We start from the raw sequence: 15,160 nt of genomic DNA on the forward strand, positions 1-15,160 counted from the left end.
ACAGGCTGTTGGGGGGGGTGATAGACTAGGCAATGTTCTGGGGGGCAACGCACCCTGCTGGAGTGCTGGAGGCAACAAAGTGAGACACAGTTGCTGAGAAAGTTGCTCTGTTTATCATTCCTTTCAAGCACCTCACACCAGGATCATACATAATGTGTTGAATGTGTTTGCTCTCTGTTGGAAGTTCATTCATGTCAAAGGAGAGGATTAGTTCCGCTGCGTCCTTGCACTGCAGATGCATTGCATTGCGATGATGATGCATTTGATTCATTCATGTGCTCATAATGCATTCATAAACTAAATCAGTGTAGCTTTTGCCCACTCTTAGTGAAGTTTGTGTGATGAAAACATGTCAGTGAATCAAAGTTGCAATTAAAATTCATGTTGTAATACTACAATCACTAATCATGTCTGATCAGAGCCTCGCTTGGCACTCTGCACAGCACTTGCAGCTACACAAATGTATTACAGATTAAGTGTGATCCAAGCGCTAGCTTGAAGCAAGTTAACATATGCACAGTCAGTGCAATATTAAGTAGCTCCACTAGCAACACTGACAGATTCTCCCAGTGCAATTTTGCAAATATATACAGGCAAGATCAGGTGCAATGAGTACTAGAAACTGGGTCAGGAAACTTATACAGCACATGAAGGACCAAGTAAGAATTAAAACAACAGTAAAGGAGCTATAAGAAATTCCCAGTTAGCAGCCACCAGTATTGTGCCCATTCAAACGAGTGGGTCACTCCTAATCATGATCATTTCAGATTGACAATGAACTTTGAATGGATGAATGAACTTTATTTATATAGCACCTTTCATGCACAGAATGCAAAGTGCTTTTTCAGCAGCAAGTTTAAAAACACACATATACACAAGGAAAAGGAAGAAAATAAAAACAATGGGTATTACTATTAATAATATAGCATTTAAAACAATTTCTTTGGAAAGGAAGAGAAACAGTGCATACAAAATAGTTAGAGGCATGAATAAAAAAGTCCATAAATAAAAGATTAGAGAAAGATTTAAACAGACAATTGCTTGTTATAGGCTAGATTAAAAAGATAAGTTTTGAGTTGTCGTTTAAAACTGTCCACTGAGCCAGCAAGTCTAATATTTAAAGACAGGGTGTTCCACAAGATTACCTTGTAAGCAAAGGCTTTGCACACTGACCCATAATGCACTTTGAGGAACAAGAAACAGGAGGATTTACTGTTACATCTTAGTAGGGGAAGAACATCTTTGTTGCTTTTCTCCAGTTTGCTCACTATGTTCATGCAAAGCTGAAGGAGTTCTCCTGTCGGCAGGCACGCTGCCAGAGCGCTTTGTAGCCCATCACTTTTTCTCAACTTGTGAAAATAAGAGAAAAGTCTGCAATTAACTCATCATCGCCTTTGGGAAATATAGAGTTTGCCAGATAGCTGGTTATCAGCTGCTTAGCAAATTAGCTGGCTGGCTGTCATCCTCCGATCAAGTTGTTAGAAGCCTGTTCGATGCCGATTAAGGATAATTGTGTTAATCTTTTATGGCTGTGCGGCTGATAGTTTGCCCCCAATATGACAGGTTAGAATTGGCAAAACACTGAATCCCATTTGATATGTCAAAGTCATGATGCAGGGGGGGGGAAATCAGCATTCTTCCAAAAAAAAAAACAGCCTGTCTCCAGTCAGGGGGTTGAGCTTAAGCAAGATTGATAGTGATATTTTTTTAAATCCATGTATAGCAGATTAGATAAGATGAAACTTTAATGAGCCCCGTGGGGAAACTGGGTCATTGCAGCAGCAAATAAAAATACAAATAAGAGAGAAAATGGGGTGATATCAAACATAGTGCATGTGACAATGTAAACGCTAGAATGTATTGAGCAGAAATATATGAATCGAAAGTATGAAAATATAGGAATTACAGCATGCAAGCAGGGTGTGCAAAATAACAGCTTAGAACATTCTGAGATGAACAATGAATGGAAAAATATATACAATATGATAAACAGAAAATATGAAAATATGCAATAGAATTTTTTTATATACAAATATCATGATATATATGCAATATATAACAAATATGATCATTTCAGACCAATCCAGATATGATGATGATGATGATGATGATGATGATGATGATGATGATGATCAGGAAGATCCATAACAGAGGATGGCTGATCTGATGTCATTTCACAAGAGGCAGAAAAGACACAAAACACAGTAATTCAACCTATATCCAGTTCATGAAAGCTTTTACATTTGCTGTTCTAAACAGCCGGTGTCTGGTAGCTCTTTCCTGGGAAAAATCCTCTGACATACAGAAAGTGATGCGTTTTACGTTTCCGGTTTGTTTGGAATAAATATAAGAAGAACTGGGTGAAAATCCAAGGAAAAAGACGTCACAGTACTGGACACACTGTTTGATTGACAGGTGATCTCTAGAAAGTGCAGTGCAGAAACACCACAGCAATGAGCGCTGAGACACAATTAAAGAAAAAACAGGATCTCAAGGATTACCACTTTAAGGTAGCCACTTTTGCTTGTGTTCTCTGTCTGGGTATCTCTCTGTTTCTGTCTCTATTTCAGAGTGAATGGGCCTGGCTATACAGTATGTACATAGGTTCGTGCTTAGGCCTCTAAAGATGATTGGTCTTTAAAGCAAGGCTGAACAATCTGGAAAAGCTCCTACTGCTCAGTGTCAGCTATTACTGGCAAATGGAGGAGGCGTTCTACCATCTGTACCCAATGTCAGCACAGTTCCAGTGTTTTGTGTAATCTGATTCCCATGTATTGTCGTTTTTGAAATTGCGGCTATTACCAAGCTGGCAGGTTCCTTTCATCTCAGGCTTTATTATCTCTGAACTCTCCATTATCTCGCAGTTTTCCATTGATTTGTGTTGTGGACATATTTGTGTGAAGGTGGGGTCCCTCAATCATTTTTGGGCAAACAAAGCCTCATACGGGGGCAACATATGCTACTTTTGTTGTTTTAATCTGAGCTGATTAAACAAACTCCAGAAAATACAGGGGGTTGACAAAATAAAGGAATGCGAAAATGGACTTTGAAGTAACTAAATCACAATTGCGGAGGCGGCTACACAGGCGAGTCAAGTTGAATGCCTATTAGCAGTATGTGTCAGCTTTAAAAGACCATCGCCACTTTTCTGAGTTTTCAAAGCAACATGAGGCAACAAACAGAGTTCCACAAAGGCCTAATAGTCTGTGCCTGGCATTGGTCACAAAAACTGCAAAATTATCTAATGTAGCAAGGGGAACCGTCTTGAAAAGCATGATAACATATGCCAAGGACAAATAACTGATAAAGAGGAGCTGTGGGTGCAAATTGAAGCTCACTGACCACAGTTCTAAACACAGTTCAGGACTTGTAGGACATAATTTGAAGTAGGATTGAAGCTGTTCTTATGGCAAAGGGTGGCCATACTCCTTATTAGCTACTTGATATTCATACAATGTTTAGTGCTTTCCTTATTTTGTGGCAATACTATGGTTAGAGATGTATATGTTACCGTTTATGTGGAAAAACGGTCAATATACACATGTACTGGTCAATTTGCACATTATCCAACGTTGTGGTACGTTCACACATGGACCGGTCAATTCGTATGGTAAATGTACAAATAGGTTGCCCAAAATCCCCACATTGCCTGGTTTATCTGCACATGCCCCAGTTCATGTGGAAACTACTTACGTTTACCGGTTTCTTTGTAGATACATGTAAGATATGTAGATAAGTGGAAGTAGTTTGCACATGAACATGTGCAGATAATAATAATTCAAGATGTATGAATTTTTGGTGAGCATTTGTACATGTACCACGCTGTCGCTAAATATACAAGTTGACCAGTGCATGTGTACACGAACCACACCGTCGGGTAATGTACAAATTGACCAGCACATTTGCACATTGACCGTTTTTCCACATAAACCATAACATATATGCTAGGGATGTGCACAAATCCATTATCTTATGGTCAACTACTCTAAACGAATATTCAAGTATTCTGTACGTGCCAAAATTTACAAAGGCTAAAGCAGATTATGGACAAAAAGCATCACTTACATCACTTTCTGCTCCTTATGCTACTGATCTGTTGCATATCTCGCAGTCATTTCGGCAACAAGGACAAATATTCTCTCAGTTTGGCTTCTGTCAGACTTCTGAGGAGCTTGCACAAATGTTTTCATGCTAGTTTGGCTAACTCCATCTTCCTCGCTTGAAGAAACAACTATGCTTCCCAAGATGATTCAGCATTGTTGTGGAGCCATGGTCACTTATGCTTGTCTTTTACTTTCTTGACGTTTGCCCATGCTGGGCTTTTGTGTAGCTTTGATAATGACATAATTGCTAACGAAAGCAGCTAACGGAGGATGAATACTAAACGCCAGAGAGAGGGTAAAGGGGTCAGAAACACTAAAACACATTTTTTGAGCTGTTATGACATATGACAATATCAGTCATTCATCAGCTCCTCATTACACCAGGTGAATGTAATGAACTACCGGGTAAAACAGAAACCCAGCAGGTCTCTGGCTCCCGAGGACCAGGAGTGAGAACCACCGCCCTGAAGTAATTTTGTGTGTTTATAAGCAGTTCAGGGTTGTGTTATGGTGTGAAATGAAGGTGAAAATTTTCAGATCACTAGAATCCAGTGTGTGATCGAGCTCCCGTTTGGTTACTTCGCCCATTTGCCCATTCATTCCTCTCTGCAGCACATGCTGAGCTGTGTAGAACTTCTGAATTTCGCATCTATGACACTGTGTCCTTGTTGAGATAACTGATATCTAGCTTTTGTTTGAGATAGAAGACAATAATCCTAGGCATTACCTCCACATATACGTGCATATGTTGAACTACCGATGTTTTACGGCTTGTTGAGACAAGACGCGGAAAGGCCACGTAGAGCAATGTACGTGCGCGAGTTGCACTTTGGCTGTTCAGACCAGAAGCGTCTTTCTATGCGCCGTCCAGCAGCGTCCTGCACTACAGGAGCAGAAATATCGCGTGGAAATAGGCTGTACTTACATTGTGCTCCAACAACCGAGGCAACAACATCCCAAGCCTTGCCTGTTTTTACTGTTGTCTTTGTGGAAACAATGCTGATGGCTCACTGTACTTTTCCACATCAGGGATTAACTTTAGATCGTCCATCTTCGTCACTTTCTCCACAGACTTTCTCGCATCAAAGCAGTCACGTTTGTTTAGGATTTTTCTCAGCCAGTGTCATGACTTGTGATTAGGCAACCGTTGGGAAAGCCTATGGGACCCATATGTCTCTATCTCTCTCTCTCTCCCTATTTAAGAACATCGCTGGATGCTTCACAGCGTCTTACTTTCGTTCGAATCTACGTAATCAGATCGATTTGATAGCCACTCCCCCCCGTTCCCCCTCCACTGCTGCTCTCCATTTTTCAAACTGGTGGGGTAGGCGGAGAGGGACTGACACTGGGGATACCGTCACCCTTCAAAATGATGTTAAAAGGAAAATAAGTCAAAGGTTTTACTGCCCCATATCATAAAAAGACCATAATATATCTGTGGGTGATTGAAAGGGTTGTTGATCAATACCAATGACTCGACGATTACGATGTTGCTGCAATTCCTACTGGTCGATAGAGGTCAAAGATTACTTAATGTCCCTTTAATGACACAGCCAAATTCCAAAAGTCTATGTTGATTCAAAATATTCATGCTTTATGACCCATCTCTGCCATCAGGAGAAAAGATACTGCAGGAAATTTGTAGTCAAGGGAGTTCTGCTGAGGGATTCTGCTGGTAACCTTTCCTCCTTTTCTCCTTTTTTCTTTCTTTCTTTCTTTCTTTCTTTCTTTCGCCTCCTTGTTTCCCTTCCTCTATTCTCGGCGGTCAAACCACAGGAGACAAGCTAAGGTTGAGAGAATTCTGGTTCAGGGTTTTCTGCCAGCAATGGTTCCTCCACCTCCATCCTGTCTCTTTGCTTCCCCTCTCTCTCTCTCTCCCTCTCTCTCTCTTTCTCTCCCTCTCTCTCTCTTTCTCTCTCTCTCTCTCTCTCTCTCTCTCCCTCTCCTCAGTAGTCCTGCAGTGTAAGGAGTCTGCTCTGACTAATTGGATTTGGGGAGAAAGCAGGGAGAGGCTCAGAGCGGGGTGAAGGAGAGCGGGATAGAGGGAGAGATGAGGAGGAAAATTAGGAGGGAGAAGGAGGTAGAGGGTAATGGATGGATGGATGGATGAGGGAGAGAGGAAGGGAAGGAGGGAGGGAGAGAGGAATGACTCAGGATTCCTTGGTTTTCCTGTCTAAGCTAAGATAAGCAGAGAGAAAAAGAAGAGAGATGGGGAGAAGTGAACCTACCTCATGAGGAAGCAACAGGAAAATACTCTCTCTCTGTCTCCAGATCTCTTTCTTTCTGTCTCTCTTCCATCACTCTTTCTTTCCGTCTCTCTCTCTCTCTCCAGTGCCCTCTCTGTCTTTGTCTTTCTCTCTGCAGCTCTCTTACTGGCTTTCCTCCTCCTCCTCCTCACCACCACACTGTTATATATCATCAATCTCTGATGTTTTTATTTTTTCTACTTCAGTTACTGTTTTCCTACATTTCCCAGAAGGCCTTTCAACAAGCCCAAGAGAATGGGCCTAAACTTGTTGCATTCAGTATGTGTAGGTGGAGAGAGCGATAGCATTGTAAGAGCAAGACGCTGAGTTTTCCCAATTGAGAAGATGTTTTAGATCGCTGAAACATTTTCTGCTATGAAACTCCACTGTAGCTGCTGGAAATATTTAATAAAGTTGTCCATGGGAAAAAAGAAAAATACACCACCAAACAAGAAAATGGGCCCGAATGCAAGGTATATCATGTACATCAATGAAATACAATTTCAGCACTAGTATTCTGTACATGTATTTAAAATGTGACAAATAGTGCTCTTAAATGTCTTAATAATTGGCATAAATGCTCATGAATTGGTTCACTTTGTGTTCATGGATGCTTTGTTCATCAAATGAGCATTAGTGTACTAATTTGTCTCAATTAAGCATCAATATTCTGAAGACACGCTTAATTGTATATTGATAAATTATGCTGGTTTCAGACAAAGCATGTACAGTCCCCATGGGACACATCTGGTGTGTGTGTGCATGTGTGTTTGCCTGTCTGTCTATGTGTCTGCATGCATATGTGGCTGTGTATGCATGGTTTGTTCTACTTTCTTGTGCTATCCTCTGGTGTCAAATATACATGAATTGTTTCATCAAATCAAATAGGCAGCACTTTATGCCAGTGTTGGCGGACTTTACCTATCATTCTCAAAAAACACATTTCCCACCAGGAGCTATCCAGTACAACTACAACTTAGCTGTTGATGGAAGGCAGAGCATTAATCATTCACTTTCCCTGTCCTGGTTTTCCTAGCAGGGCTGGGAATTTGAACTGGCAACCTTCCAATCACAAGCTTGCTTCTCTAACCTTTAAAGGACTACACCGACCTTTTGGGAGTGTGGCCCCATTGGTCACCTTACCCAATATATAACTTACATCAGTTTAGCCTGCTATGAATTTATGCCCAGATTTATGTCAAGCTGAAAAGGTGGATAAACTCTATTCCACAAAGGAAAGAGATGAGTAAACTGAATGGGATTACCCTCCAGTACATCCCTGTTTATTGGTTACTGACAATGATTTGTGATTGATAACTGATATATGGATGGGAAAACTGCAACTGGTGATATTGTCAGGTATGCTATCTAGTTATTATTTAACATTGGTTTTATCAAACTGGTCAAGGTTGATCGTTGATCATAGCTGTTAAAATTCGGAATGTTGGAATGGACGCAGTCAAACTTGATGGGTTCACTTGATTAGCTCTCTACTTTACCTAGATAGGAACTTCAGTGAACTCAAACTTTAATGAACCTCATGGGGAAACTGGGTCACAACTGAAGGCAGTAGAATTACCTCAACTCTTACTATTGTAATGTTGTAATAGCTGTTGGCACTTTGGAGTAATTTTTTTATGTTGTCTCATTTTCGCAATGAATCTTGGCACTTCCCATTTGTTCTCATCGGCCATGTCACTATCTAATTTGTTTTTGATATTTGTGGTGGGAAATTTGCATCCCTGAACTTCTATCCATTATTGGACAAAAATAGATGTTGAGAAAGACTGTGTGTTTGTGTGGAGGCAGTTGACTTCAATGTATTTTGCATCTCTCATTTAGTCACGTTTTCCCTATAAAATCCCCACAGCAAATATCAAAGATGTATCAGATGAGTGACTTGGCCAATGAGAATGAATGGGAACTGCCAAAACTCTTTGTGAAAAGAACTTCCTCCATCACTCAGCAACTTTAAATTAGGGCTACTGTGTGTGTATGTTGTTCATGTGTACACTTTTGTGTGTGTGTGTGTGTGTGTGTGTGTGTCTCTACAGTGATTATTGTAATGGGATATTCAGTAAAAAAATAAAAGTGCAGCGACGCAGATGTTTTCCACGGTATAATGACCCCCTTGCCACCCATTTACAACAATCACAGGAGGATTCACACACACACACGCTATCACACTATCTTTTAAAATTAAATGTCCCATTATCTGTCTCCTTGTGTTTAATTCTGCCTGATTGCGGCATGTCAAATGAGCAAACAACCCCCCCCAACCCACCCACCCACCCACACACACACACACACACACACACACAGGGATTATGCACACATATTCCCACACAGGAAAGAACAAACACACACACACACACACACACACACACACACAATTTAGACAGTCTTTGCTTGAGTGCTCAGTGTAATGAACTCGTCGCTTTAAGACTATGCTTGATGATGTTAAGGGAAATCAGCTGAGACTGTCCCTGTTGTGCAGCCGAGAGACGGCAGTAAATATGATTGGGCGTAGACAGCTGCTTTTATGTGTGTGTGTGTTAGTTTTGTGTGTGTGTGTGTGTTTGGGGTAGTTTTAGGATAAGGTGTTGTGTCTGTGTGTTTGTTCACACAGGTTTCAGTCAGTACGCCTGAGCCAATTGCGTTGCTTTGCATTTGATTCGACAACAACTTTACGGGTAAAACTCTTTTTAATCCACGGTTGATTCAGAGGCTAGACCTGGTATTATGTCAGTTGCTTGCATGTCTGTATCCTGCCAGCAGACACAGGATTTGTGGGTTCTGGAGACTGGAGCAAAACCACCTATAGCCTTGAGAGACAGACAATCTTACGTTTTGATGACAGCACAAGACAGATTTAGCACATTGCATTTACTCATTCTACTCATTTATCAATCCATAATTTATTGACAACAGCCACATGAAAGCAGTCATTTATGCAGGTCAGGTAAATTGAAGACTCTAAATTGCCTATAGGCGTGTGTGTGTAGTATGGTATATGATGTAGTAAACGATGTATATGAAGTATGTATATGACCTTTTATAGGATGTATATGATGTGTATATACAGTATATATAGTATGTATATGTATGATATAGTATGGTATATGATGGTATGTGAAGCCCTTTGAGGACTATATAAATAAACTAGACTAGACTAGACTACAAAAGACTTTCCTCTGGTGTAAACAACCATTGAGCATCATCATAACCCATAATTCACAGTGTGTTTAACCCATGATACACAGTGCTTCCTGGAGTTGGTTCGGATCACATTCTCCCTCCATGGTTTGGAAACGTACCATCTTGTGTTCTCAGATGGTCAAATGAAATCAAGTAATGAGGAAACCGCTCCAGGGTTTGAAATAACTGTTCTACACCAGCTTGGTGTGAAAACCCCTCTAGCCTCCCTGCCCCTTTTTAACGGCTTCACACGAGGGCATTCTCGCCTTGTTAAATGCTTGTCAATCCAATCAGTCAAAATCAAAATCATCAAGGATAACACAAAACGTCAGACTTATTACTGTTGTGGCCCTCATCTTAAAAATATGCATGAAAATACATGGACAACACTTATAAATTTATTGTGACAATGCCCTGAAATAGATTATCTCAATATCCGATTACAATTTTTGCATTTTCTCAAGGTGATAACATTATGGATCACTGTCACTAAGTGTTTATGCACATGGCAGCTGTTTTTGGGGAAACTCACTCCAAAGTGTAAAAAAGAACTACAAAAAATTAAAAATACACTTTTTAACTGCTGAGGTATATTGACCAGCTTGTAACTTTTGCCTGTAGCTAAAGCAGAGCTTTTACTAACTCGTCAGTAAAAGATGCTTCCCATCTTTGTGAGGAGAATCTGCATAGTCATTATTTTTCTTCTTTTAATCCATTAATATCATACCTTTCTTCTTCTATAACACGTTATGGCTGTGGCACAACTAACACTGCAGCCACCATTGATGTTAAAGATTCTGCTGGGTGAGTATTGCAATTGTTGCTGGTGTCAGTAACAGAGGCATTCCTGAGGATCAGCCTCCAAAGCTGACAGGTCCAGAAGGGGTAATTTCAGGCCTGCCTTATTCCAATCCTCCTATCAGAAAGCATGGCCTGATGTGCCTTGCACTGTGAACATACCAGATGGTTGTGAGGTTAAGACCCACCCCGATAAGAAGCTGTCCTTGTCCCTAACAGATATGACACAATATCTGACCAAGAGGGAGATATATTGAGGTTTGCCTGTGCAGTATTTTTATTTATTCTTCAAGTGCATTGAGAGGCCACTCTATCCAGAGAAAAAAAACTGTTACATTATAGGGATCATTCAGGTGTTTTGGCTGTGAGTTTAGACTGTGAACAACTTGGTTGATGTGTTGCTCTATTCTGACTGGGCAGGGCAAGAGGCTCCCATTACATCTGTGTTTCTGCTGCTCTGGTATTGCCTGTCATAACATTACGTTGTTTTAAGACGTTAACATTGTTATCTGGCAAGCACTAATTAGGTGGCATGAATTGAAAATAAACAAAACTCAATCAAATTAAAATTACTTGCAAGCCTACCAGTGGCCCAAACGATGGATGCAACCATTCTCCACACATCAGTTTTGACATTTTTTACGTTTCTTTTAACACAAAAGTGAATTGGGAAGCTTTGAATGGCTAATCAATTGCTTATCTATTTTGCACTTGCCAGGCAGAACTATTGTTCATAGAATGAAATGACATTGGTAGAGAAACAAGGAACCGTGGAAATCTGATTGGCTGTTGATGGCCAAAGGTTCAGCCTTGGACAACTTTTCTGGGCCAACAAGCTTTTTGACGGTTCACATGGGCCAGTTGCCCTGGTCGCTCAGCTCTCTAGGAAATGAATGGACTTCCAGAGACTTGTTGATCGTGTTACTCGCAGTGTGAACGCACAGTAAATGCCATTCAGGAAAAGTTAGGATGTGTTGTGGTAGTTGTTCATGCAGAAGGGAATTAATTGACAAAAAATTCAAGGGGATAAAAATACTTGTTCTGCACTCACAGTGTAGGAGAAATTCAAAGTCACTTTCTGCTGCAGCTGGTATCCTTTCAAAATCATATTCAAGTACATGCAGCTCAGTGGAGAAAACTTTATTTTACAGAACTTATAGTTCATTTTAAAGAAGTAAAACTCTAGAATATCAAATTGTGTTACCTGTGAAAGGCATGGTGGCCAAGTGGTAAGGCGTTGGTCTCGTAAACCAAAGATCATGGGTTCAATCCCCATCCATGCCTTAATAATTAATACGAGAATAGAAGTGCAAGAGTGTGATGATTTTTCAATGGAATTAATTTAATAGCTAACATTTAAAAGATGCAATAAACTGTGTATTGCTCATCAAATTTACTGGAAGTGGAATTCAAGGTTAATTTCCCCTCCTGTGCTTTTTCACTTGGCTTATGGAAGTTGTGGAAGAGTGCCACATTTCCCAAGCTTTTGCAAGGCATGGTGGCTGATTGGCAAAGCATTGGCTTTGCAATCCAAAAATAACAGGTTCAGTCCCCACTCATTAATTTAAGATGATGGGGCCAATCCCAATTCACACCTTTAAAATATACACAAAATACCAAAATACAGGAAAAACTTGACTTATGAGGGATATAAAGTATATTTCAATCAAATACCTCTACATAAGTGTGGTTTGGTTGCTTAGACAATTCAGTACTTATAATCCTATCATCCTTAGGGTCATGTATAAAAAGTCCAGACAGACCCAGGTGGCCCATTCCATAGCTCGAAGAAAAGATCCAAGATGCTGTTGACATGGAAATCCCTCCGATTTCCATGTCAACAGCATCTAGGATCTTTTCTTCGAGAGACATTATCAACTAGTGGTAACTGTGGATGGCATACTCCTCAACCATAATGTCCATGCATTACTTTGAGATGCAAGAAAAAACAGATGAGCAACTCTATGGCACAAAAAACATCATGGTCAGATGATTCACACTTGACCCTGTTCTCAACAAGCGGACAAGTATCTGCTGCACACACCAAAAAGAAGTCTACTGGCTGGAGTGCTTGCTTCCCATGGTGAAGGGTTCTGGCAGCTCTGATCTGCTGTGGGGGTACATTTTCTAGGCATGGTTTTAAGTCCGCTGAACCCCTTGGAGGGCAATGCAAACGCCAATAAAAACAAAGCCATTCTGAGCGAACGCATTCGTCCAATGGTGAAGCATTTGTTTCCCGTTGGCAGTGGAAACCTCCAGGGTGACAATGGTCCCATCCTTGTGGCACAAGTGGTCGCTGAATGATTTGATGAGCATAAAAACAATTTAAACCATGAACCATGACTGTCCCAATCAACCCAAATGGGCACTTATGAGACATTCCAATAGTGTTTTCCACAATTCATCATCAAAGCCAAATGGTGGCATTTCTTCGAGTTCCGGACACTTGTAGAATTTACCCCAAGGTGTGTTGAAGCTGTCCTGGTGGGTCGAGGCAGCCCAACACCGAATTAAGACACACACTTTCCTCCTGCCTTTCTCCATCTCTCTTTTTCTCTGTCTCTGTCTTTCTTTGCATGTCTCCCTCTCTCCCCATCTCTCTTTAGATTTCCTGTGCTGTAACCTTTCCCAATCCTCTGTAATGAGGATAGAGTTCCCATGGCAACCAACAGCCCCAGGTACGATTGATCGTCAAAGGTCTGCAAACATCAGCTCCAACTCTGTTTATTTGCCCGGTCGGTCTTTCAAGTCGTCAAGGCAAGTTTATTTATAGAGTGCTTTTAACAAACAGGTTTGTCGCAAAAGAGAATTTCCCTATGGCGATCACTAAAGTGTTACATCATTATTATCCTGTGCGCGAAGACTAGTTAGGTTTATGGGAAGTATGCTGAGACACAGGAACATGTAATGCCAAGTTCAGAGTAGTACTTTATAATCAATACATGTATTTACAGGGAGCCAGTGAAGAGAGACCAAGACTGGGGTAATATGTTCATGTTTTTGCCTTGCAGCAGTCAGTTCTAGAAGAAGAAAAAAAGCATGGATTGTTTTTTTCTAGGAAGGTAAAGGAGAGGAAATGCTTAATTCCAGTAAGATTTTCGAGGATGCCACGATCATCAGTATCAAAGGCTGTCAAAGGACTGACAGAGCCCAGGTCTGTTGCTAATAGCAAGTTGTCTGTTAATTTGATTAAAGCTGCCTCCTTGCTGTGCTGAGGTTTGAGTGATAGAGCTGCTGGGCTACAACTTTGTATTTTTGGCAGTTTTTCAGATCTTTAGGGTTTGAGGCTGTAACAGTGGCTTTAAAGCTGAATGAGTCAGGAACAATGCCAGAGGAGAGAATTGTTTACAACATTAAGTAGAGATGGGTCTAACGCAAGGAGTAGCCTAAGTCCTTCATTTTATGTGGATGAAATTTAGAAGGCAGGTAGATGCTGTGGATTCCATAACCAGCTCGGAGAATTCCTGCAGTGGAATTGGTGTACCATGAGAGATGCTACTGTGTTTGGTCTGGACAGGTCGATATTTTTGTTTGCCTGGATCAAGTTTGAGAGGTAGGTAGACCTGACTTCAGATAGGGTTTGTTTGCAGTTGGTAAGGCTGTCCTTCCAGGCTATTTTTTGCTTTACCATCTGCACTCAAATTCTTAAATTGCTTGTTTAAGTGTTCATGTGGAGTCTGAGAACCAAGGAGGCAAGTTTTTTGACTTTCGCTTTACTTATTGATCAGTCAGTTGGTTTGTTTTTCAGTCAATCACACAGCTGGTCGATGGTTTTCACTTTCTGGCTAAGTAAGTAAGTAAGTAAGTAAAATTTTATTTATATAGCACCTTTCAAAACCTAGGTTACAAGGTGCTTTATAAAAGAATAAAAGGTTAAAAGAACAAACGATGAGCCACAATGTCAAAACTCTACGTCTTCAGAAAGCAATAATCACAAAAAAATGTTTTCAGTGTCTACGTGGGACGAGAGTTAGGGTTAGGTTGAGAGTTGGAGTTAAGGTTAGTGATGACATCGGGAGGTAAGGGATTAGATAAAGAATAAAAAAGAAAGAAAGAAAGAAAGAAAAAGAACATTCAAGTGACTGAACACTGACTTTATCTTCATAGAGATTTATAATTAGTCTCCTTTATTTCATGGCTGGAAATTGAATTACACTGAGCATATCCTTTTATCAAAGAACTTGAAAATCTCTCTCAATCTGTCTTTCCCTCTCTCTTTCTATCTCAATCTTTTTCTCCCTCCTTTTCCCCTTCCTCTCTGTCTCGCTCTCTTTCTCTAGGGCTTGAAAATGTTTTCCTATAGTGGGGAGAGACAGAGAGAGAGACTGTGATTAGTGATTTTCTGCTTGGTGGCATCTTATTGGAGACCAAGCAATTATAATTAGGATCCGGATAATGGCTTCAAATGTTAATCTTTCCCACATAATCACGCACACTCTCTCTCACACACACAAATACACACACACACACACAGACACACACACACACACACGCAGGAAAAAAACAATGACTTGGAGACCTAACACCAAGAATAATTAATATTTTCATGTGGTCAGTGGTAAATGCGGTCATCCTCTTAACAGCTGGGAACACACTATAAGACTTTTAAAATCTTAACAGATTTTGAAAACACATTGCATCACACACATAATGATTATACACATAATTTCACAGACTGTTTTACCTCTCAATCGTAAATCTGCTCACACTAGACGATTAGGGAAGGACGGGGAATCACACTCTTAACGATATAACTGAGATTCTCCTGCTTACTCCTGACAGGCCCTCTAATCTTTGTGAGCCAACATGAATCTC

General features: G+C 40.5%; 1 non-coding gene across 1 annotated transcript; it reads left to right on the plus strand.

The window, feature by feature from the left end:
- Positions 1-11,557: 11,557 nt before the first annotated feature.
- Positions 11,558-11,629, plus strand: trnat-cgu (transfer RNA threonine (anticodon CGU)). Its single transcript has one exon. It is a non-coding gene; the product is annotated as a tRNA-Thr (tRNA).
- Positions 11,630-15,160: the final 3,531 nt, after the last annotated feature.

Source organism: Centroberyx gerrardi, chromosome 16, assembly GCF_048128805.1.
Source record: "Centroberyx gerrardi isolate f3 chromosome 16, fCenGer3.hap1.cur.20231027, whole genome shotgun sequence".
NCBI classification, from domain to species: Eukaryota; Metazoa; Chordata; class Actinopteri; order Beryciformes; family Berycidae; genus Centroberyx; species Centroberyx gerrardi.